The sequence below is a fragment of the Macadamia integrifolia genome, unplaced genomic scaffold (assembly GCF_013358625.1).
Source record: "Macadamia integrifolia cultivar HAES 741 unplaced genomic scaffold, SCU_Mint_v3 scaffold1987, whole genome shotgun sequence".
Classification (NCBI taxonomy): domain Eukaryota; kingdom Viridiplantae; phylum Streptophyta; class Magnoliopsida; order Proteales; family Proteaceae; genus Macadamia; species Macadamia integrifolia.
The window spans coordinates 70,094-94,826 of NW_024868452.1; the positions used below are offsets into that span (position 1 = coordinate 70,094).

Below are 24,733 nucleotides of genomic sequence, written 5' to 3' on the forward strand. Positions count from 1 at the left end.
TCGGATTGAGTCGAACCACTATAATTCTTGGTGTTGTGTGATTGTGCTTGTTCTATTTCATTCCACATTTCTTATTTACAATCACACTTGGGACAGTATTTCAAAAAGAGTCAAAATTCCACTAGTATAACCTATTCACCCCCCTTTAGGTTATTTCAATTGGTATCAGAGCGGGAGCTCAATATATAAGACTAATTTGTCTTAAAGTGAGTCAAAGACCATGTTCACATTTAATCGACCACCTAAAAGAATAGATGCATCTAGGCCTCCATACTTCAATGGAGAAAACTTCTCCTCCTGAAAATGTAGATTTAAGAATTTTATTTGTGGATATAATTTTCTTGTTTGGAGAACTATAGAAAAAGGACCATATGTCATCACCAAAATTGTAAATGGAAATACGGTGCCAAAGGATGAATCAGAACTGACAGCCGATGATCTAATACTTTTTCAATACAATTTTAGGTCTCTCATCTACCTCCAATGTGCTTTAAATGAGGAAGAATTCAACAGAGTAAGTATGTGTGAAAACGCTAAAGAAATTTGGGATACACTTATAGTAACACATGAAGGTACTACAGAGGTAAGAGAAAGAGAAGTAGACATGCTTATACAAGTATATGAATTATTTCAAATGCATAAATATGAAAATATTTTTGACATGTTTACTAGATTTACTAATATTATAAATTCCTTAAAAGGACTTGGTAAGACTTACACCAACTCTGAGATGGCCAGAAAAAATCTTAGGTCACTACCTATCAAGTGGAAACCAAAGACGACTGCTATCGATGAAGCCCGAGACTTGAAAGAGATAAGTCTATATGAATTAATGGGCTCACTTCTTACCCATGAAAAGGATCTCTATGAAGAATTCAAGAAAGCATATCCCAAATTCATTGTTTTCAAAGTATCCAAAGAATTGGATGAAGAAAGTGAAGAAGAGAATGATGAGGAAGTCTCATCGGATGAAGATGAAAGTTACTCCGATGAAGAAGTCACAGACCTTGCTTTAATGGCTCATGGAGACGAAAAACAAGAGGTAAGTTCTCAATCTCATTATTTAGATATTTCAAATAATGAATCTAATGACGATGATCTTCAACAAGCTTTTGAAGCTTTATATGAAGAAAGATTGAAACTTGAGACTGAAAAGTCTAATTTGGAAAAGAAGGTTCTTTCCCTCAACAAGAGGATAGAATCCTTGACATCTAAAATGTATGAACTTGAGGAGGATAACTCAAAGTTAACTACCATATTTCATACATTTACTAAAGGCCAAAAGACTTTGGATACATTATTGGAATCCCAATGCAAAAGTCTTCAAGACAAAGAAGGACTTGGTTATGATGGTGGAACCTCACCTCAAGGGAAAGAGAAAGAAAATGTAGTTTCTCCAAAGAGAAGAAATCCCCATTATGACTAAAGGCAAGTTTAAAAAAGGAATAACATCCATTATGCATATTATTACACTCCCTCCAAGAGCCATGATAGACCTTAAAGGAATTTCAAATCTCAAAGGGATTTCAGGCCACATTCTCCCTATTGGCCACAGACATATCATAGATCACATACTCCACAAAAATCATATGCACAACAAAGCCCTTATCCACTTTATAGACCATATAAGACTCAAAGAGATGTTAAATCTTATAGGTCACCTGCACATTCTGAAATATATGATTCACAAAAGGCATACACACCATTTAGACCTCATACACCCAAAAGGGTTTGGGAACCGAAGGGATATTTTGATTGTAACATGGATGGACCCTTGCGATTATGGGGACCAATATATGCTTGATTCTATTGGCTTAAAGATCCAAAGTAAAAGATGGATGATGCATTGATGGTTGTTTTGGTATCATTAGAGAAGGGATGAAATATCCTACTCTAAAAGGTTCTTTGATAAATATATTTGCTGGAAGATTTGAAACAGTAGAATGTTTGTCAAAATTGGTAATGATTGGCATCATTAACCATCTTAGAATTTTTAATGATCTATCTTGGTTGAATGTATGTTAGCTTCATTGACAACCATTGTATATTTTTAGGGGGAGCTTTAGCTTAATACTCGTTTTTTGAATGCATTTTTACATGATGCATATGCTTAGGGGGAGCATGTTTTAGTCTTGACTACATGCTTATTTTTTTTAAGCATAGAGGGAGCTATTTTGTCCACACTCCTTGTCAAGGTTAAAAAGGGGGAAAGACAATATAGAGACTTTTAACCCCACTTTTTGCTGTTGACGAAGGGGGAGAAATTGTGAAATGATTCTCCAACTTATTGATAATTGATTATTTATTTTATTTGAAAATCATCTGCTTGTTATCATAAAAAAGGGGGAGATTGTTAGGGATATGCCCACACTCCTATAGTTGGTTTTGATGATAACAAACATATGAAAGTATTTCACAATTTTTCTTCAAGTATTTTTTTGTAGAGACTTCATATCAAAGATCGAATTTGGTGAATGAAAGAAAGAAATGAAGATTGAAGTCATCAAATGAAAAGTATCAACAAGTTGGCATCAATGCTTGAAGAAGATATCATAAGAATTTAAGCTTCAAGATGTCAAGACATGAAGCTTAAAGACGTGGAATTGTAAACAAGAAGAAAAGAAGATGAAATACCAAAGAGTGGAAAGTTCAAGTGAAGAAGAAGACCACTAGGATAGATTGGTCATTTTTAATATAATTTATAACTTCCACACATATATATATATATATATGTGCACTCACCACATGTATGTGCATTGCATCATACTAGAATGACCATAGAGCATACCTTGACCATGTATGGAGAGTCTCTAAGTGGTGAGGAACATATTAGAAAAAATGTGTTCTAGTGAAATTCTGTGAAAATCACATTAATCTGATTTAAGGGTATTTTGGATAATCTTAGAATCGGTATCAGGAGATAAAACCTTCATAGAGGTTGTAGGAAATCGAGTCACAATTTCAAAGCAACTAATTTTAGGTCATTTCAAGGTCGGACCAAAACGTTATGATCAAAACACTAACGACTAGTCAGTATGACAGCGTTCTGTCAAAACAAAGTCTGTCATGTTGGTGGTCAACCGGCTAGAAGCTCTGGTCGATTGAAACTGTCCGAGACCATAGACGGTCGACCGGTAAAAAGTCTCGATCGATCGGTGACTACCTGAAAGTGCCCCAACGGCTATATTTTGCTATAACGGCTCTTTTCGATCTATCGACTACCGATGGCGGTCGACCGGTGATCCCAGAATACGACCATCAGAGCCTGATTTTTTGCCTATAATGCTCTCCTAAGCTCACCTTTAAATACCTCTAATGCTACTCATTAATTAACAATCAATCTCAACTTTGGAGAAGCATTATTTGAGCATTAGAAGTAAGAATTGGTCTACACCATCTCTTGAGTTCAAGTTCTTCATTTTACATTCAAGAGGAACTCAAAATCATCTACAAGTCTTCATCTTCATCTTGGAATTTACATTACAAGCACCAAGATGACTTCAAAAGGTGCATTCATTCTATTATCATTGCATATTTCATTTGCACCACACCAGAGGTAATCCTCTTTTATTCCACTTCTCCATTTTCTATTTTACATTAAGTTTAAACTGTACTTAGGCTTGTGTAAGGACCCTCTCATCCTTAAGAGATTGTAAGGATCATCTTATCCTTAAAAGAGTGTAAGGTGCCTCTCTACCTAAAAGGAGATTATAAGATGCCTCTCTACCTGCAAAGGTGATTGTAAAGGTGCCTCTCTGCCTGTAAAGGAGATTTGTAAGGATACTCTTATCCGTGAAAAAGATTGTAGAGGTTTTCTTCCCTACCTACCGTACTGAAAGGGAGAACTAGTGGAATACCTTACAAGAGGATTCTTGTAGGGAGTGGGCTAGACTCGGATTGAGTCGAACCACTATAATTTTCGGTGTTGTGTGATTGTGCTTGTTCTATTTCATTCCACATTTCTTATTTACAATCACACTTGAGACAGTATTTCAAAAAGAGTCAAAATTCCACTAGTATAACCTATTCACCCCCCTCTAGGTTATTTCATATGATTCATGTCAACTTCTCCTATAAAAACTTGGAAATGTGGATCTTAATTTGACGGCAGTGGCGGCTGCGGCAGTGGTGGTAGTTGTTCATGGATAGAGGGATTGAAATCGCTACCCAATTCAGGCATTACTAGTCTAGGGTCAGACTGATCTGGCGCTTGATGATTCAAGAAAAAGAAGGAGGAGGAGGAGGAGGAGGAGGGTAAATATGTCTTTTTGTATTCTAAAACGAACACCGTAAACTAACACCTCTTACGGTGTTAATTTTTTGGGTTTAAATGTAATAAACAAATTTTTAGGGGGAGGACGTAATATAGGCAAAGGCAAGGGGAGGTTGATTTAAATCAACCAATAAAAATTAATTTCCTGGTTAAGCTACAACTTGGATTACCTATAAGCTCTTTCTCCGTTTCATATCACCTGTACACTTCTATTCATATCTTCATGTAAGCCAACTAAGGGCATCTCTTGTATTTATATCTCACGTTACAAAAGACTGGTTCTGTTATGTATACTCTCAATTGAAACGTATAATCTCTCTCTCTCACCTATTCATACCAAAATCTTACGAACTAACAAACCCAAGTTACAAAGTTCAATAAGATTATAATAAGAACTCAAGAGGGTCGTCAGTGCATGAAACTATAAGATTTCCAACTGCTGCTCTCGAATCGATACCATTTCTTCTTCTTCTCTTCCTTCTATCTGCTCCTCTCCCGACTGATCTTAGGAACACAACCATCTTCAACTTCCACCTTCACTTCATCCTTGTTGAGCCCTGGAATTTCAACCCTGAAGATTTGAGCTTCTGGAGTCTCATTCCTATTGAAAGGTGCATTGGTGAATGCATTAATCTCATTTGAGAATTGGGAGTGAGGCAATGAGAGGGAATTGGAGAAGGGGTAACCAGAATTGAATGGAACCCTAGGAGGAAAATCAGTATTGAATGGATCACACTCATTGATTGAATTCCATGAATCATTGTCGTCGTCGTCGAAGAAGTTGGTTCGTGGGCGGTGACCGAAGAAGCTTAGGAAGAGCGGTATACGTAGCTGCTTGGTATTTGGATTGAGAGTTGCAGAGCTTTGAAAGATTTTTCTCAACGATGCAGGGGAAGATGGGGTAGAGTAGAGAAGGTTTCTTCCCTTCCATATATATAGAAGAGGGAGAGGGGTGTGGGAGGATCGATTTCATCGTTTACTTGGGTTTCCCTGGCCTTTCTAAGTTTCTAAATTCTGAATAACTGAAAATTATGAAAGTAGGGAATTAGGAAACAGTTTCAGATTTCGATTGCCTTACTTGAAAGATTAAATTTTTATTGCAGTTCCACGGCCAAGAGAGAGCTTTGAAAAACTCTGGCAATTGGCTCTCTTTTTTTCAAGTAAGCTGTGTTTGGTGACCAAGTGAAGAAAAGAAAAGAAATGAAAAGAAAAGAGAAGAAAATAAATGAAATGATAGGAAAATTAAAAAAGTACGTATATTTGGTTACAATACAAAAAAAAAAAAGTTCTTATATTTTCTTGTGGTTTTTTGTATTTTTGGCAAGATTTCTTTTTTGGTAACAAAAGAAAACTTCATCATTTCCAAAGTGAATTTTGAAATTCAAAAAAGAATCTTCTCTTGAATTAGGTCATGCTAAGTCCAAAGAAAGTTTCTTAAACTAAAAAAAAATATAAAAAAAATTGTAGGTTTAAGAAATTCTCTTTGTTTTTGGCATGCCCTGAACCAAGAGAAGATTCTTTTTTGAATTTCAAAATTTACCTTAGGAAAGATGAAGTTTTCTTTCGCTGCAAGGGAAAAAAGAATCTTGCGAAAAGTAAAAGAAAATATAAGAAAATACAAGAACTATTATTTTTTTTCTTTTAACGGTAGCCAAACATAATATTTTTTTTTTCTTACCATTTCACTTCTTTTCTATTCTTCTATTTTCGAGATTTTTTTTTTCTTACCATTTCACTTCTTTTCTATTCTTCTATTTTCGAGATTTTTTTTTTCTTTTCTTTTCTTCTCTTGGCTACCAAACATAGCCTTGAGGAAACTTTCTTTTTTAACTTCTTTTCTTCTCTTGGCTACCAAACATAGCCTTGAGGAAACTTTCTTTTTTAACTAGACGACTTGATTTGAAGAATGTTAATCTTATTATTAATTTTTTTTAATGATAATTTGTAGAATGTTAAGTCATGGATTGTGTATGTACGCATCTTCTTGACTTTCTAAATTCCAAGTGAATAAAGAATCTAATTGTTGGTTTGAGAGAAATCAATGAATCCAATACTTGACCAATCTGGGATCAGGTATTTGTACCGAAATAGGGGTAAAATCATAAAAAAAATATTTTTTTATATGAAAAATAAAGGTAAATGATCGATTTGAATCTTACATGACTAGGCAAAAGAACTATTATAAGTGGCAAAAAGAACTTTGTCCAAGAGCATTATAGTATACATCAGTGCTCCCAAGTGTCTGTCTCTCTCTTTTCCTTCTGAAAAGATACCTTTACCCATTTTTTTGTGGACGAGAGAGATAGAAAAAAATTTGGCTACTAGCAATTAGCTGCAAACCTTGCTAGCAGCCACAAAAATGGAATAATTCACTCTCCCCTTGATTTCACAAATATCCTCCAAGTTATAGTATTTTCCAAAAATACCCTTTAAGATTCTATTTCTTTGGCTGTCATAGGATTTGCTGCTACTTGGTTGCAACTAAGGCAACAACTAAATTTCGTTTGAGAAATAGATAGGGGATTCTAGCATAGGCTGCACTCGTAGACATAAAACTACTTCCCTAAACAATTCATGTGTAGGCAAAGTATACGCCTTAGGCTCAAAGAACCTTTTCCCATATATCATTTGAGGGTACATGTTTTCTATTAGCGAAAGGCCCTTGCATGGACATACATGGGTGCACACCCCAGGTAGGGGCACACACGATTGTCATTGAATGCCTGTATCTGTGGCGTTGGTGTTTTTCTACCATTTTCACAATGGACTAACAATATTATTTTCAAAGTGGCGTGGATATCTCCATATAATTATAAGTGGCTCAGTTCAATTACAATAAGCATGGCGTGTCTTCATTTCTTGAGATTTCTCAAGGGCAGCCTGTACTAGAGGAGTCAAAACTTATTATCTACTTTTATCATTTTTTCCTCATTTAATTATGTATTTTATAATTCTAATGACATATGTCTGATCAATATGGATTTTTTCTTGAACAACTTTATTATCATGTGCTACTATATCTGGAAATTTAGGAACTAGATAATTTTTGGCTTTAGAAAAACCAAACACCTATACTATTCTACAACAAGTTTAGTACTAGGTTTCTAATAATTTACCTTTACAATTCATTTTACCCTCTTTTCACAAAGCAATCCTGATTATCACAATAATAACAAACAAAAGAAAAAATATTTCTAGATGGGCAATAACTATTATAACACCAAGGGATTGTGCCTTACTCTATGCTAACTATTTAATGGCAGGAGAAGATATTTAAACAGCAGCATGGGGCCTTCTAATTAATGACCTTGGAGCAAGCAATGGAAGGAAGATGGGATGTCGATGGGATCTGGAGTGAAATTGAAGACTTGGGAACCTGTTATGGCAGTATTTTTGGTGGCCATGGATTATATCTTATCACTTTTTTGGAAAACTCTAATCTTTTGTACAAGTACCAATTTTTTTGTAAAGCAAAACAACAACCTAGTTGGTGCGCTTAAGAACATAGCCTATAATGCGATTGATAAAAAAACTGTGATCAAAGAATCAAAAACTCTAGCTGTTCCAAACTCACTTTTTAACTTAATATTATTATTTGATTAAAAAAGACAGAAATTACGATAACCATTTTCTAGGGCTTGGTTTTCAAATTGGCCAGGATTTAGTTTGCACAAGCCCTGCCCAACGCATTTGCGGCCCACAGATTGTCGGAAGTTCCTACGTACTTTCGTTTTTAGGTAACAGAAGTTTCTACATTCTGACGGTTTGGAAAGTGCTAGAAGTTTCTAGAATCATGTCAGAATAAACCAGGGAAACTGAAGGCGAAATAAGGAAACCCCAGGAAAGTTCTGGAGTCCTCCCTTGACCCTTCCCTGTTCTATAAAGACAGGATTAGTGTCCTTCCTCTGCAACGTTGAAAAAAATATCCCCAAGGGCAAATCAAATATCTAAGTTCTAGTCGAGAATTCCCAGCAATTCGATCCTTGACAAAGCAAAAAACCCAGCGACAATGTCAATCATTCCTATGTTATTTGGTGGCCACGATCCCTTCGCATTGGATATCTGGGATACGTTCAGTTTCACCAACGAGAATGCTGCATTCGTCAATGGCCGAATTGATTGGAAGGTGACCCCCGAAGCTCACATCTTCAAAGCTGATCTTCCTGGGCTGAAGAAGGAAGAAGTAAAGGTGGAAGTGGAAGAGGGCAGAGTAGTTCAGATCAGTGGAGAGAGGAGCAAGGAGAGGGAAGAGAAGAACGACCAGTGGCACCGAATCGAGCAGCAAGTGCTCGAGAAGGTTCAGGTTACCTGAGAATGCCAAGATGGATCAAGTGAAGGCTGCTATGGAGAATGGAGTGCTCACTGTTACTGTTCCTAAAAGAGAAGTGAAGAAATCAGGGGTCAAAGCCATTGAAATTTCCAGCTAGAAAGTTTTTGGTGTTGTATCCTTGAGCCCCACAGCATATGTTTCATAGAAATTAGTCTGGTTGAAGTCGACAACGCGTACTGAAGATTCCATGCATTGGTGTAGTTGTATCCTCCTAGGCCACAATTTTCCCCATTTGTTCTCTTTTGGAAAGGTTATTGAGTTATTTAGGTGGTCCATCTATTTATGCTAGTCATGTACTCGTGTTTTATGTTCAAATTAAATTACATACCACCAAGTTTTATCTTGTCCACTGTAGTACTGAGATTTTTAATCTTTTTTATTTCCACTTGGACAATGATCTAGTAAAAATTTAACATTAGAGCAGAGGACAGGAGATCTACTTGTCATCAAAGTTACATCAAAATTCGACATACCAAAAAGAAGTCTCTCTAGGTAAGGCAACCTTAGAAATTTTGCATCCATTTTTTTTTCCGCTAAAGGATAATTTTTATTAAAATGAAAAGAGAAAGGAAAATTACACCAACAAGCAACCAATGCTAAACCTCCCCCGCCCCCCACCTCCGGCATTGCCATCAGCAGGGAGAGGGAGAGGGAAAAAAATAGCAGAATCTATAACTCTGTCTTCTATTAGCAGCTTTGCTAAGAAGCTCCACAACATGACCCGAGAAATTTACATTAGATCCGGAGATCCCAGTCTTGGCCGCATCTCTTGCTAAGAAATCCGCAATGGAATTACCCTCTCTGAAAATGTGAGATATTTTCGAATTAATCCCATCCAAGTATGGATTTAGGAAGGCCCATCGTTGAGCTGCAAACTAGGGGATCTTTCGTTGTTGCACTAGCATCACAACCAAAGAGGAGTCAGACTCAACCCAGAGCTGGTTAAAGCCCAAGTCTCTAGCATGAATTAAACCTTCCTTCAGCCCTTCCATCTCAGCGGGAAACACCCCTATAACCCCCATAAAGATTTTATATGATCCCAGAACTCTTCCCAAACAGTCTCTAAAAACTCCGCCAGCACTTGCACGCCCTTGATTTCCAATTAAGCTGCCGTCAAAATTTAATTTGACCTAGTTTACCTGAGGCTTACACCAATGAACCTCTAAAATTGGTCGGATAGGAATTCCCTGCCCCATCAACCCCAATTTTCTACAGCACATCATATCAGCCATGGATCTAATCACTCCTTTAGTATTTGGTTTGCACCTTTTTAACTCCTCAATAATAGAAAGGCACACATACTTGGAGTGTCTCCGAGCTTCATCATACCTTCTCAGGTTTCTTTCTCTCCAGATACTGTCTGCCACAATAGCAATCCCCATCACCCAGGCTTCCTTACAAAAGACTTGATTTAGCGCCCTTTTCCACCATTGGAAAAGTATAGGAATGAATAAAGGAGGCGACTATCCAATATTAAAACACCCGCACCAAATTTCATTCGCAAATGGGCACCAAAGGAAAGGGTGATCTAAGGATTCTTCATCTACACCACATAAATCGCATTTAGAGGCAAGAGCGATGCCTTTCCTCCTCACCAGTTTGTCCGAGGGTAGCTTTCCGTGGATCAACCGCCATCCAAAAATAGACATTCTGGGCTACACCTTTTTACACCACACCAAGGATTCCCAAGGAACCTTAGGATTACGAGTCCTAATCTCCTCCCAAGTTGACTTGACCGAGAAAGATCCATCCAACGAGCACTTCCAGAAAACCTTGTCATCAAAATCATACATAGGAAGTCTAATATTTTTAATCAAATTAAAAATATCGTCCATCTTAGTTGACTGAACAGGAGGCAATTTCCATTGGAAATTTTCAATAAATTTGTCCATCTTCCCCATAAAAGTCAGATCTTCACTGACCTCCACCTCAATTAGATCTGGACAGAGGAGCCATTTACCCATTTATTTTTTCAGAAATTTATTTTCTTGCCATTCCCTACCATACATCGCTCATTCTCTGTGACAATTTTCCAAACCTTCCTAATGCCAGGCCAGATGGAGGACGCCCTCAACCTTCGCAGCCCCAACCCACCTTCCTCCTTTGGCCTGTAGCATATGTCCCATTTAATAGTGATTTTCTTTGACGAATCAACCTCCCCTGTCCATATGAAATTTCACATCCATCTCTCTATGGTAGTGATCATAGAGGAGGGCCACCAATAAACATCAAAACTATAGTTAGGCATCCCCAAAATGACCGAGCGAACAAGCTCCACTCTCCCAACCATAGAGAGTAAATTTCCTTTCCACCCTGCCAGCCGGCCCTTAACCTTGTCCAGAATCGGAAGCAAGGACTCCTTTTTTACCCTATAATTGAAAATTTCAACACCCAAGTACCGGGTAGGGAAGTTACACATAGAGATGCCTAAAACGTCAATAATAGCCTGTTTATGCTGGGGAGGAACCGAACCTAGGAACAACTTACTCTTTTCAAGGTTGATTCACTGCCCAAAAAATTCTTCATATTTCGAAAAAAAAATCTTTAGATTCTTCACATACCTGATAGAGGCATTGGAGAAAATAAAGATGTCGTCCGCGAAAAGGCTATGGGCAAGAGTGACTACACCATGCGGACCAGACAGGGATTTCATTTTCTTCTTAGCAACCAAATCAACCAACCCTCTACAGAGCACCTCCTCAGCAATGACGAACAACATGGGGGACATCGGATCACCCTGCTGTAGACCCCTTTCCATACCAATTGACCCTCCATTCAAATGGACCGAAATTTTTGCAGAATGCAGTAACTGATAAATCTATGAAGTCTATCTATGAGAGAAACCAAACTTGCGCATGACATGGAACAAGAGTTCCAAGAAATGGTATCGTATGCCTTTTGGATATCAATCTTCAGCCCCATACCTCCCCCTTGCGTAGAGGTTTTTCCAATTCCAATGCCAGACTAATATTGGACTGGATGATCTTCCCTTTCTAGAAGGCACCCTGCTCCTCAGAGATGATTCTAGGCAAAACCTTGGACAATCTCGAAGCCATAATTTTGAAATAATTTTACATAATAAATTCCCCATATATAAAGGGCGGAATTTTTCCAAGGGGTTTGCACCCTCCAATTTCGGGATCGACACCAAAAAATTGTTATTGATCCCGTAAGGCATATGATTATTTTTACAAAAGAAATAACAGCCTTACAAGCATCAACCTTAATAATATCTGAACATACCTGATAAAATAAGCCAGGGAAACCGTCCGGACCAGGGGCGCGTTTAGGGTCAAGCTCCCAAATTGCAGCTTTAATTTCCGGGGTCAATGGAATCTCATCAAGTAGGAGCCCATCATCTTCCTCCAAGGTAGAAGGGATACACTCCAGTAGCTCCAAATGCTCATGTAAGGGCACGGTCTTATGAAAAGTCTCGTAAAAGCCTATCACGCGAGCTTCAATCTGGTCTTTATCAGAGATCACCACACCATCGTCCTATCATCTTCCTCCAAGGTAGAAGGGATACACTCCAGCAGCTCCAAATGCTCATGTAAGGGCATGGTCTTATGAAAAGTCTCGTAAAAGCCTGTCACGTGCTCTTCAATCTGGTCTTTATTAGAGATCACCACACCATCATCCTTTCTGAGTGAATTTTTAATTCTCCTCATTTGTGCAGAAATATGGAAAAATTTAGAGCATCTATCTCCCAACAACCTCCACTTGATGCGAGCTTTTTCAGCCCATAATTTCTCATAATTTTTCAATGCCTTAAGATGCCTGATTTTTGCATCTGCTTCTAGAGAAAAAAGAATATCAGACATCCCATTCACTTCAATTTCATGTTGAACCTCCTCCAGGCCCTTCTTAGCATCTTCTAATTCCAAATTAAAATTAGGGAAATTGCTTTTAGCCCAGGAATGCAACACCCATTTCAATCTTTTAAGCTTTTGCACAAAGACAACCATAGGGGACCCCGTAATGTCATCAACCCACGATTCCCAAATAGTGGACAGGAAGTCTTCATGCTCCATCCAGAATCTCTGGATTTTAAACAGGCAATTTCTAGGTCTCTCAGACGCCTCAGACACCGCCAAAATTGGAGAGTGCTCAGATGCTACCCTTTGGAGCACGAACTGATGCGCTTTTTGAAAATTGGATATCTAAGTATCGTTGCAGAAGCTACGGTCCAACACTGCAGCAACATTCCCTCTTCTTCTATTGTTGGACCAAGTAAATTTTTGACCTTGTGAGGGGATTTGCATCACTGACCTCTGCCGATCCCTAGTTAAAAGCCCTTGGTCCTCTCTTTTCATGAGAAAATAAGTTCGCATTGAAGTCCCCAACTATCATCCAAGGCACGTGAGGTCCAGGGTATGCCGCCACCAACTCAGCCCACAGCTATCTCCTAGCTGCTCAAAAGCAATTTGCATGAACAATAGAGATGAAAACACTTGTCTGCATCCATCGAACAGACATAGTGATTTGTTGTTTCGAAGAAGCCCAAATCGCAGGTTTAGAAATACCCCTGTGCCAAACCACCCAGAGATTTGGGGCTCTACCATCTCTATCATTATGGATAATTTTTTAGTCGAACCCCCGCTTGCTGAAGAATAAAGAAGGAAAATCCTTCACCTTCATCATAGGCTCCGCCACACACAAAATATCTAGCCTGTTATCCCTTAATAAATTACACAAAGCCAACCTTTCTGCGGCCTTCTTCATCCTTCTAATATTCCAAAAGAGGGCCTTCATTTAGAACTCTTTTAATATGCAATACGGTCAGACTTCCTCAGAGTCTGCCCCGTATTGTCCACCTGTTTCCCCTTTTCCTATCTCCTAGGCCTTTTTTCAATTTCTTTGCTTTCACAGAGAGCTCTGTCAATTTACTCCACATCATCATGAGTCTCCACTATAGCACCCCCTTCAATCTGCAGAGGGTTGAAGGAAGAGATAACATTATCATACCACTCCACGTGGTTGTCGTTTCTCTTTTGACCCCGGTGTGAAACGCCGCCTCCCCTAGCCAAGGCCATTGATTTCCACCCTCTGCCTTTTCCCGTGCACCTAGCCACTACTTGAACTCTTGGTCCATTGTGAGGAACAATCCCCTCTCTAGAAACCCGGTTCTCTAGACCACATTCTTACCCATCAAAGGATCTATTCACTGTTCCACCATCTGGGTCCATCGACCCATCCTCTGACTCAGTGCCCTGGTCCGAATCAACCTCCTCCTCATCGTTATCCTCTTCAACTAGCTGACTTGGAGAGATCCCAGACCTACTTGGAATATTCCCTTCTATATTCTCATTATCTCCCAATGGAATGACAATATCAAAGCTACCATTAAAGTTGGTAGAATTTGAAAACCTAAGATCATTTAGGGCAGAATTTGAATTGGCCGATCTAATTATAGAATGTGATCCTTCCTTTGGCTAGGAAGAAATCATACCCGATTGGACACGTTCACCGAAGCACACCCCTCCTGATGCACAGCATTTCGATCACCACCCTTCTCGGTGTAAACAGCACCAGGGATGGATCCCTCAGGGTGCTTCTCCTCCCTAGCTTTAAAAATTTTCCTATCTTTGCAGGAATGCACCAAGTGCCCCACCTTCTTGCAAAAGCCGCATCTAGTCAAGCCATCCTCGTAGCTTGTCACTTGTTTGAACTAGAAAACCTTGTTCGTACTTGGTTGCTGTCTTTCCACCTGAATTTCATCAGTCCTACTCACTCTCACCTCGATCTCCACCTGAACATGAGCAAACTATCCCATAGTAGCAGAGCAAGTGCACTTATCCAGCGTTACTGGCCTCCCAGCAGCCTTTGCCATGGTCACGAGTGTCTTCTCATGCCAGTACTCGAGGGGCAGATAAGGGAACCTAATATAGACAAGCTTTTTAGTGGGATTCTTCGCATGAACATCAAAATCAGGCTTCCATTGCTGGAACCTGATAACTTGGCCAGAAACTCTAGTGAGACTACACCTCCACATAGTCGTCATATCTCTCTCTTTTTCAAATTGGAAAAGTATGTATCCTTTTCCCATAGGAGCCAATTTCACACCACCCTTCAGGTTCCAGTTTTCACATGCCTCCTTATGAATATCATCCATAGAGATGAGTCTGAAATTTGCTCTTCCAATCAATGCAAATCTGAAAGCCAGAAGTCTTTCCTCATAGACATCTTGAGGAACAATGATTTTTGTGCTAGTGCTAGCACCAGCATGGATTGGGTCAGGCAATCCATCCACGTCCGGCATGGTTCTCCCCACCACTACAGAATAAGATCTCCCATGAGCACTAGTCCTCCACCCTCTTGAATCCCAGGCTGCGATTGCAGTAGTGATTCACTCTCCTTCTCCTATGCCGAGGCCGGCTTCAAAAAATATGTGATTAGAGCTTGTCTACCTCGATCGGGAGGCCAGCCCCCTTTTGGATCATAACCAGCATTGGTGACCTGAGTTGCCTCTCCATAGCTTCTCTCTCCTCCCATATTCTGGAGGGTGGACACTAGATAGCTTATGCTGAGGCCATCATTAGCTTCCTGTCTCTCTCTCTCATCCATTTATTGTTATTAGTATATATATATATACTTATACTAGTAAATATACAGGTGCATTTGCACGTATAGCGAAATATTTTTCTTCGAGTGTGTGTGTGGATAAACTTTTTTTTCACTAGAAAATCATGTTTACTAAATTGTAAAAAAAGAGAAAAATATGTCTACAAGGAAATTCGAGGAGGTCAGCAAACCACCCCTCACCATTGGAAGAGAAGAGGAAGCCTAATTTCCACCTTCGGCATTGCCATCAGCAGAAAAAGGCTACCACACAACCCAACCACACCAATGAAAAAGAAAAACATAATCTCTAGATCATCCTATATCTAGGACAACCAAAAGCATCCATATCTAAGTCCATCTGCACCAAAGGAGACCAAGCTGTTACCAGAAAAGAAACTTCGAAACAAGCTGCTGATTTTGGAAAGAAAATCAGCCACTGAATTTACCTCACAATAACAGTGAGTAATCTTCTAGTCCACCCCTTCCAAAAAAGACATTCACGTGTCCCATTTTTGACAAGCAACCATGGGGGTTTTCTCTTTAGGAAGAAGACAACTACCGCCACTGAATCACACTCAATCCATATGCGTTGAACACCCATCTCCTTCGTAACATCTAATCCGATCATAAGCGCCATGAACTCTGCTTCAAAATTTGTTCGAACACCTAGGAAACTTCGAAAGATACCAATCATCTCAGCCTTCTCATTCCGAAAGACACTGCTTGCTCCAGATTTCTCTAGGTTGCCAATTGAGCAACCATCCGTATTCAATTTCACCCATCCATCCTGAGGAGGACACCAGTATATCTCAAAAAATTCCCAAGGCCTACGACGAACCCCTGAGAAGCCCAAGCTTCTAGCATTCAAAAGATCCAATATAGAGATCACTGACCCTGAATGGACTAAAGTTTGGGAACTGATTTCACTTTTCACCAGACTGAAGCATAGCTCAAAAGAATTACTAACTCCATCATATCTCCTTCCATTCCTTTCCAGCCAAATAAAGTAGGGAATTAACACAAAACCCTTCAACTACACCCCCTTAAAGGTAACCTTTGATGCTTGAGCCTTCCACCAAGCCGTTAATGCATCAAGGTCAACAAAACCAGGCCATCTCACCAAAAACAAGAACAATATTTATGCCAGAAAGAAATCGCAAAAGAGCACTCATAAAAAGAGTGATTTTGAGACTCTTCTGCAGACCCACACAGGGAACACCGTGAAGGCAAGAGAATTCCCCTTTTTTTACATTGTCATATGTTGGTAACTTATTCTTCACCACTTTCCATCCAAATATCGCCTGCCTTAGCTGAAGCTGAGATTTCCAAACCAAAAGCAGCCAACCAACCTTAGGTGACACCCTTCTAACCTTCTCCCAAGCTGACGTCAAGGTGAACACATCAGAAGATGTTAACACCCAATGGCACTTATCCTCCACTTTTGACACCCTAATATTCTTTGCTTGGGCAATAATATTCTTCATAAAAATAGATGCAGTCTGGGGAAAGAACCACTCACCTTGTCTTACAAAATCTGAAACCTTTGCTTTCATGGTGCTAACGAAACCCAACTGCATATCAGCCATCCCTTCAATAGATTTGCTGCTTCCCATCTAGCTGTCTCTCTAGAAGTTTATCTGCTTACCATTTCCAATAGTCCACTACTTATGAGACTCCATCCACTTCCACACATTTTTAATACCTGACCATATCGAGGAAGTAATGTGACCAGATTTCAAAGATCCATCAGCCTTCACAAAGCGATCACTAAGAAAGGAACTCATCAAAGATTTCTCATGTTTAATTTTCCTTGATAATTTACATAAGCAAGCAAAATTTACGTCACGCAACTTCTTTATACCTAAACCCCCCTCCCTTATGGGTTTACAAACTTCCTCCCACTTGACCACTATCTTTTCCCCTGAGTCCATATCTCCTTACTGGACAAAATTGTGCATCCACTTCTCGACTAGTTGAATTGAACTCCCTGGCCACCAGTATATTCCAAAATTATGAATAGGGATTCTAGAGATCACCGATCTCACAAGCTCCACCCTACCCGCTATATGAAGAAGCCTTCCCTTCCATCTTGATAATCTTTTCTTAATTTTATCGAACAGAGGAAGCATATATTCTCTTTTAACTCTTCCCTTGAAGTGGTCAACAGCCAAATATTATGTGGGCAGCCTAGCAGGCACTATCCCCAAATACTCACTAATGAATTGCTTCCTGTGGGGGGCTACACTCCCAAAAAACAAACTGCTTTTTTCGAGGTTAAATTTTTGACCTGAGAAGGCCTAATATTTAACCAAGAAATTCTAGAGATTTCTCACATACTTCGTAGAAGCATTCATAAAAATGAAAATGTTATCAGAAAACAATAAGTGAGAAGGAGTAGACACACCTCTGGGTCTAGGAAGAGACTTAGTCATCCCCTTGGACACAAAGCCAGTAAGACCTCTACAAAGAACCTCTTCAGCTAAAATAAATAATATAGGTGATAATGGATCACCTTGATGTAGACCTCGTCGCACCTCAAAGAAACCCACCGGACCTCCATTCACCAGCACAGAGATTCTAGAAGAAACCAAAAGGTTGTGAATCTAAGAAGTCCAAGTTGCAGAGAAACCAAACTTCTTCAGAGTTCCAAACAGGAAATTCTAAGACAGCGAATTATAAGCCTTCTGCACGTCCAACTTCAATCCCATCCACCACCTTTAATCGCAGAGTGCATTAGATTAGAAAGCTCTGAGGCAAGACTAATATTGGCTGAAATTATTTTTCCCTTCTAAAACGTACCCTATTCATCTGAAATCAACCTTGGCAGTAAAACTAGAAGTCTCGAAGACATAATTTTGGTTAACACCTTATAATAAAAGTTCCCCATACATATGGGATGGAACCTGTCGAAAGAAGAAGCCCCCTCTACCTTGGGAATCAGTGTAACAAAGCAATTATTTATGCCTTTAGGTAACTGACTAGCCACAAAATTTTTTTTAAAGCCCTGCAGAAGACATCCTCAACTATATCCCAGCATTTTGTAAGAAAACTTCCTGGAAACCCATCAGGACTAGGCTAGCTAACTGAATCCAAGTCCCACACCGCATGTTTAATTTCTTCTCTACTTGGAGTAGCCTCCAAACTTGCCACATCCTCCGCCATCAAAATAGTGGGAATATTTTCTAATAGATCATTGTGAGCTGTGGTGACAAAAGCCTTATGAAAATGTTGGAAAAAAATCAAAAACATAAGAAGCAATGCCCTGTTGATCAGAAATCCAGGTGCCATCCTCCTTCTTTAAAGTAGTTATCTGATTTTTTATACACCTCAATTTGACTGATAAGTGGAAAAATTTAGAATTGCAATCACCATTTTTCATCCATCTCACCTTAGCCTTTTTTGACTATAACCTATCCTGCATTGGTTTGCCTTCCATAAAGCAGTCTTTGCATCTGCCTCTTTATTAAATAAATCATCTGATGTACCAGCCACCTCTATCATGTCTTGCATATCCTTTAGAGCCAGCTTTGCCCTCTCCACCTCTTCATTTAAATTTGGAAAAGTAGACCTCACCCAGGCCCTCAGCTTGTCATTCACTAATTTTAGTTTTTGAGCTAAAACATATATAGGATCACCACAAGAATGACCCCTCCAAGCCTCCTCCACCACAAAGAAAAAACTATCGTTATCCATCCAAAAAATATAGAAACGAAAAGGAATATTTTTGGGCTTAGCGACATCATTAGAAACAACCAACAGTGGAGCATAGTCAGAAACTGATGACACCAAGACACGTTGTTTCACAGTCTTAAAGACATCCAACCACTTCTCATCACAGAAATCACGGTCAAGAACCACTGCCACCTGACCCCTCCTATAGTTATTTGTCCAAGTAAACTTCTTGCCCTGAGAAGGGACAGAAAGCAACTCACAAACATCCACCATGGCCTAAAATTCTGCTGCTGACCCAAATTTAAATGTATCAGGGCCTCTTTTCTTATGAGAGGCTAAGGTAGCATTAAAGTCCCCAATAACTGACCATGGCATTAAAGCAGACACCTACAACTCCAACTCTAACCACAAACTACAATGATTGGCCTTGAAAGAACTAGCATGCACAAAGGAAAAACTCACACCACTCCTAGACCAATAAAACAAAAATGACATATGCTGCTCAGACATAACCACTACCATAGGATGCCTATGACCAAACTTCCAGATTATCCTTAAATTTGGAACTTTCCCAACCCTCTCATTATGCAAAAAATCCGTAGCATAACCCAATTTACTAAAAAATAAAGAAGGAAATTTACACACCTGAACTATGGGCTCAGCCAAACATAGCACATCTGGACAGTGCTCCCTCAACATCAGGCGTGAGGCACTAATTCCCGCTGCCTTCTAGACCCCCCTAATATTCCAATACATGACCCTTATAGATCACAAATTAGATGAGTGCTTTTGTTAGACTTTTTAGCCTAACCTACCTTCTTCTTTTTCTGCTTTCCTCCTACCATCGAACCTCCAACTTCCTTATCCATTGTCACTGCTGCCCTATCCACATCCACCATCTCGGAATGGAAAACTGATACCGTCCCCCCTAGAGAACTCCATCTCAGGCATTAAAGACATGATAGATCCTCACCAGTATTGGCATTAGCATGACATTCTCCTCCACAGTCTGCACCTCTACTCCTACCTTGTCTTCGAGAAGGGTATTGTGACACAGGGGGAACCATGCCATCCACAACAACTAGCCTCGAACTTATCTCCCCCGGACCTTGAGGAGGGGGAGTCATGCCTGCCACAATAGCCGATCTCGACCTGGTCTGCTCCAGAACCAATGGAGCTTAGTTCTTTTCATGGATTGGGTCGTCACATGGGCAGGTATCTAACCTACCTTCTGAACCATCTTCTGACCCGTCCACTTCACCTTCCACACAGGTAGGATTTGCTAAATCATAGCCAATAAAGTCCTTACCTATTACGTTGGAACTTTGAATGGAAGATTCCAAAACTATTTGGATTCCTCCCTCACCATTAGGCGATTTTGAAATTGGTTGATTCAATTTTGATATGGGATCAGAAACGCTCAACTGATGTGGCACATGTTGATCCCTAATAGGAGACTATAAGGGTAGCAGCCGGAGATGGACTAATGTCTCTCTTCCCTTGGGGGGAAAAGGACTTGCATCCCATCCTCTCTCCTCTCCCTTTCTCTTTCATGTAAGGGGAGGGGTTCCTATCGTGTGTGCTTTGATTGTGGGCCCCGCACCACCGTATCGCCACTTAGAGATATGTGGAGGCCTATTTCATAAGAGTGTGAAATTCATCATTTGAGACGGGGGTTTGATGATGGTCCAATACAGGGATAGGGATCATACAAATGGGGTTTGGATTCACCACCTAGGGTTATGGGCCTAGGACCCGGGGATGGGCCCCATTCCTGAGAAAAGGGCCCAAAAGTTGGTCTGGTCTAGAGATTTAGGGTAAGTATCAAGTTACAGAATTGGGAAGTTGTTAGGTACCCAATATATCTAGTTCAACCGGTCTTCCTACTAGATTCTTAAGAACAGACATTTTCTATAATTATTACTATTCCACATGTATGGCTAAGTTATCGCACATATATACATTAATTGAATTCAAACTACTATATAGACTAAAAAAAATATAGTCTACATTATGACAAGTTGGTTGAGAAATTATACCTAAACTTAACCCCTGTTTTGGGTCAAGAGGAGTGGGCCCCTGATTAGTACCGACTCAGACTATTTTTTTGTGTTTCTCTTGGCTCAGGGGAAGATGGTCTTGACCTCCAACTTCCTTTCTTGAGAGATGTTGATTGTGATGGTTTGCGGGCAGGGTTCCGGCTAGCAACGGTTACTTTTAGATTTGCATTTGGACAGAGCTTTGGCTAGGGAAGGCTATTTTCGGATTTCGATTTAGATAGAGCTTCAGTTAGGGGAGCCTATTTTTGGATTTAGATTCGGTGGTACTCCGGTAGAGCTTCCACTGGGGATAGGCTAGGGGAGGACTAGACTGAGGTGGCACTTGGACAGAGCTTCTGCTGGAGATAGGATAGGGGAGGGCTAGACTGAGGTGGCATTCCAATAGAGCTTTCGCTAGGGATAGGCTAGGGGAAGGCTAGGCTGAGGTGGCACTTTGGTAGAGCTTCCTTTGGGGATAGGCTAGGGGAAGGCTAGACGGAGGTGGCACTTCAGTAGAGCTTCTATTGGGAATGGCTATTTCTGGAAAGATTTTAGGGGCACTTAGGACAGGGCTTCCTCTAGGACTTCTATTTTTGGAAAGAAACGGATTGACCTAAATATGGATTGAGGATCTCCAAAGTCCTGAAGTAAAGATCCGAACAGAGTTCCAGATCTTAACAAAGATCTCTTCATAGACTCGAAGAACCTCAAAGGGGGGGTGGGGTAAAACTCAAGAACACTCAAAGGAGGGGGTTGAAGAACATACTACTTTTAGCAAAATCTTGATTGAACTAAGGACTTGGGTTGAAGATCTTCAAAGTCCCAAAGAACACTTCGAAGATCCGAACAAGATTTTGGATCTTGACGAAGATCGCTCCGAAGACCTGAAGAAAATTAAGAGTGGGAGGGGAGGAAAGTTTCACTACAATAGAGTGAGGTGGGATTTTGGTGTGTTTTTTCCAAAGGAGGGGGATATTTATAGGTTTTTTTGGCCAATAGGAAAGAGGGAACCTAGTTGCCTAATGGACAGAAAGGGGGTTCTTGCCTAAAATAGGGGAAGAGGACCTTTCCAGGTTTCCAGCGGGACCATCCGCGTGCGCAGCATACATGTGGGAAAGTGTAATTTTTTGGGAATGATCGCAGGAGATCTTCTGGTCTGATTTTGACGTGCCATATGTTTTTGAAATCATATTTTCGAGCACTATCCATCTGTATGGTCATCTTGACCAGATTCCTTCATATATAAAAAGTCAGAACTTGACTCTCTTTTCTCCCACATGGGGTTTCTAGAGTTTCAGGTAGGGGAACGTTTCCATCATCATCTCTATTGATTGGAACCCAAAAGTCATATCCAAGATCCATATTTCATCATAGCCGGTGGAGGGTGACAAAATTGGGTGTCTACAAAGACTCCTCAACCGAGTTAACTCCTCCTGAGTTGTCTCCATCTTCAACGTATACTGCCCCTAGAATCTTTGCAGCGTTTTCCACCGCACACCGCTTCTCTTCATCTAACTTCCTCTGCCTACAGCTAGAAATCAGATGTCCCACTCGCTTGCAATACACACACCGCTCAACATTATCTTTATAAACCACCTTTTGACAAAACCCATACACTTGGGTAGTTCTAGGTTCAATCCTTTTGACCTGAACTTCCTCCACCCTCACTGCTAAATTAGAAATATCAATCTCTACTAGCACCCTTGCAAAATAACATAGTAGGCCTTATCTTGTTCTTCTATGCAAAGCAACAGGTGTCCCACTGCCTTTACAATAGATAAAAGGACGATTTTATGCCAGTACTCGAGCGATAGATCAGGAAAATGGATCCGAACAAGCTTGGTGAAGGAATGCTTCTCGTGAATATTAAAATCAGGCTTCCAATGTTGGAAGCAAATAACTTGGTCTCCAACCCTAAGAGGGCTTCGCATCCACACTGCTGCCTTATCTCCTTCGCACTAGAATTGACAAATCACATACCCCTTTCCCAGAGGATGCATTTTCACCCCTTGGCTTAAGTTCCACTTCTCTTGAGCCTCTGCTCTTAGCGTATCTATAGAAATCAAATGGAAATTAACCCTACAGATTAAAGCAAAACGGAAAATCTGTCTCTTTGACTTATAATCTCTCTGCAGAATCACCACCTGCTGAATATTCCCAGCCTAAATGGGATCCGGAAGGGAATCCATGGCTGGCCAAGATGATTTCCCTAAAGCCATCGTGTAGGAGCGGTGCAGACCAACACCCACTTGGCTATTATCCAGTGGAGGAACCTGTGGACCTTGATCCACTGCCTCTGGAGAGCCCCCATCTTCATCTTCCACAGCCACCGAGCCTCTTTCATCCAAAGCGCCAGACATTCTCTCCAATTTATGTCTTTCCTCTCTTAGTGTTCCCTCTGAATATCTATCCCCAATATCCTTAATTACATGCTCCTTAATGTACAACTTTCTTAAGTTGCCGAAGGTGGAGTCTGCAAGTTGTTCCTGTGTGGATAAACTTTTATTCGTAAATTTTTTTAAACAATTTCCATTGGCATGTAGTATTTTTTCTTTAGAAAATATCTATGACCACCTTGGCTTCCAAAAGTTTAGTAGATCCTACTTAGCAATGTTTCATCAATAGTTTCTTCCATAGGTACTACCTAATCTAGGGAAAAACTTTGATGGTAACATCTAGTTAAAACGCACATGCAAATGCATGTGTGTCGTAACATTGGTAATTAGGCCCAACACTCCAAGAAAATGAATAAATTAATTTAAAGAATAATTTAGACAAATATTTTATTTAAAAAAGGGCTAAGATTCTATTGGTTTTAAAAAAATAAAAAATAGAAAACTACTCAACTAAGGGAAAGAAGAGGAACATAAATAGTAAAAGAAGAAGAAAATATTTTAAAAGAGAAGATGAACAAGAAACTTGGCTTTGAACAAAAAAGAAGATAAATTGATAGGAACAAATAAGCTGAAACAGTTAAAATATGTATTAAATTGTCTTAATATTATGTCTTATTTTTATCTTGAATTGTGTCAAAGTAGATGTATGATTTCTGAATCTTCATTGAAACATAGATTTAATTTGATGAATTAGATGGATGATTAGTTCTTTTTTTATTTCTATTTTTAAGCTTCTCTGTTATTTTGGAGAATAGTTTTCATAACATGATTTTTTTTCCATTTTTTTTATTTTTTTTATTATTTTAAAATAAAATAGGTTAACTGGGTACTGTCTGGACCCTCATATTTTATTAAAAATCAGGAGAAAAGAAAGAATACAATTGCGGTTGGGGGGGTGGGACATAGCCCAAGACCTTATCAAGGCCATACATAACCGATAAAGAGAGCTAAAAACTAGCCCAAAACAAAGGAAAAACATAATACTAAATCGGCTTTATAATGCAGCCTTACAGAATATTATCTAACTCTAATAGATGGAATCCTAGAAAAGTCATCTTGAATCCCCTATGTAACAAAAGTTGAAACATTTAACTTCATGATTCAATTCACTTTGATCTCGTGGGGATTCTACAACTATGGGCTGCTCAAAACATCTAAGGAACACCTGAAGTTGAATTCTAGCTAATTATGACACGAAGTTGAACTATTGAATATTGATCCCTTTTTTCATGTCTTTTTATTTTTTTTTTTTGTTTTCTGCTTTATATTTGATTGTCATCTAGGGGTCTTGGTTGCCTTTTATTTAATTGCTTACATACTTAGAATTTTATGTTCAATTGAAATTTTTATTTTACGATCATGATATGAATTGTATGGAAATGTATGATGGGATCCTATGTGGCTGAGGTGGTACCAGTATCGTGATCTCCGTGTGTTTGGATGGGTGTGTGTGTGATGAAAT

General features: G+C 39.6%; 1 long non-coding RNA gene and 1 pseudogene across 7 annotated transcripts in view; one reads left to right on the forward strand and one right to left on the reverse strand.

The window, feature by feature from the left end:
* LOC122065375 overlaps positions 1–24,733 on the reverse strand; it is a 31,502-nt gene that overhangs the window by 2,703 nt on the left and 4,066 nt on the right. The window lies entirely within an intron of this gene.
* On the forward strand, positions 8,126–8,946 carry LOC122065372 (annotated as a pseudogene).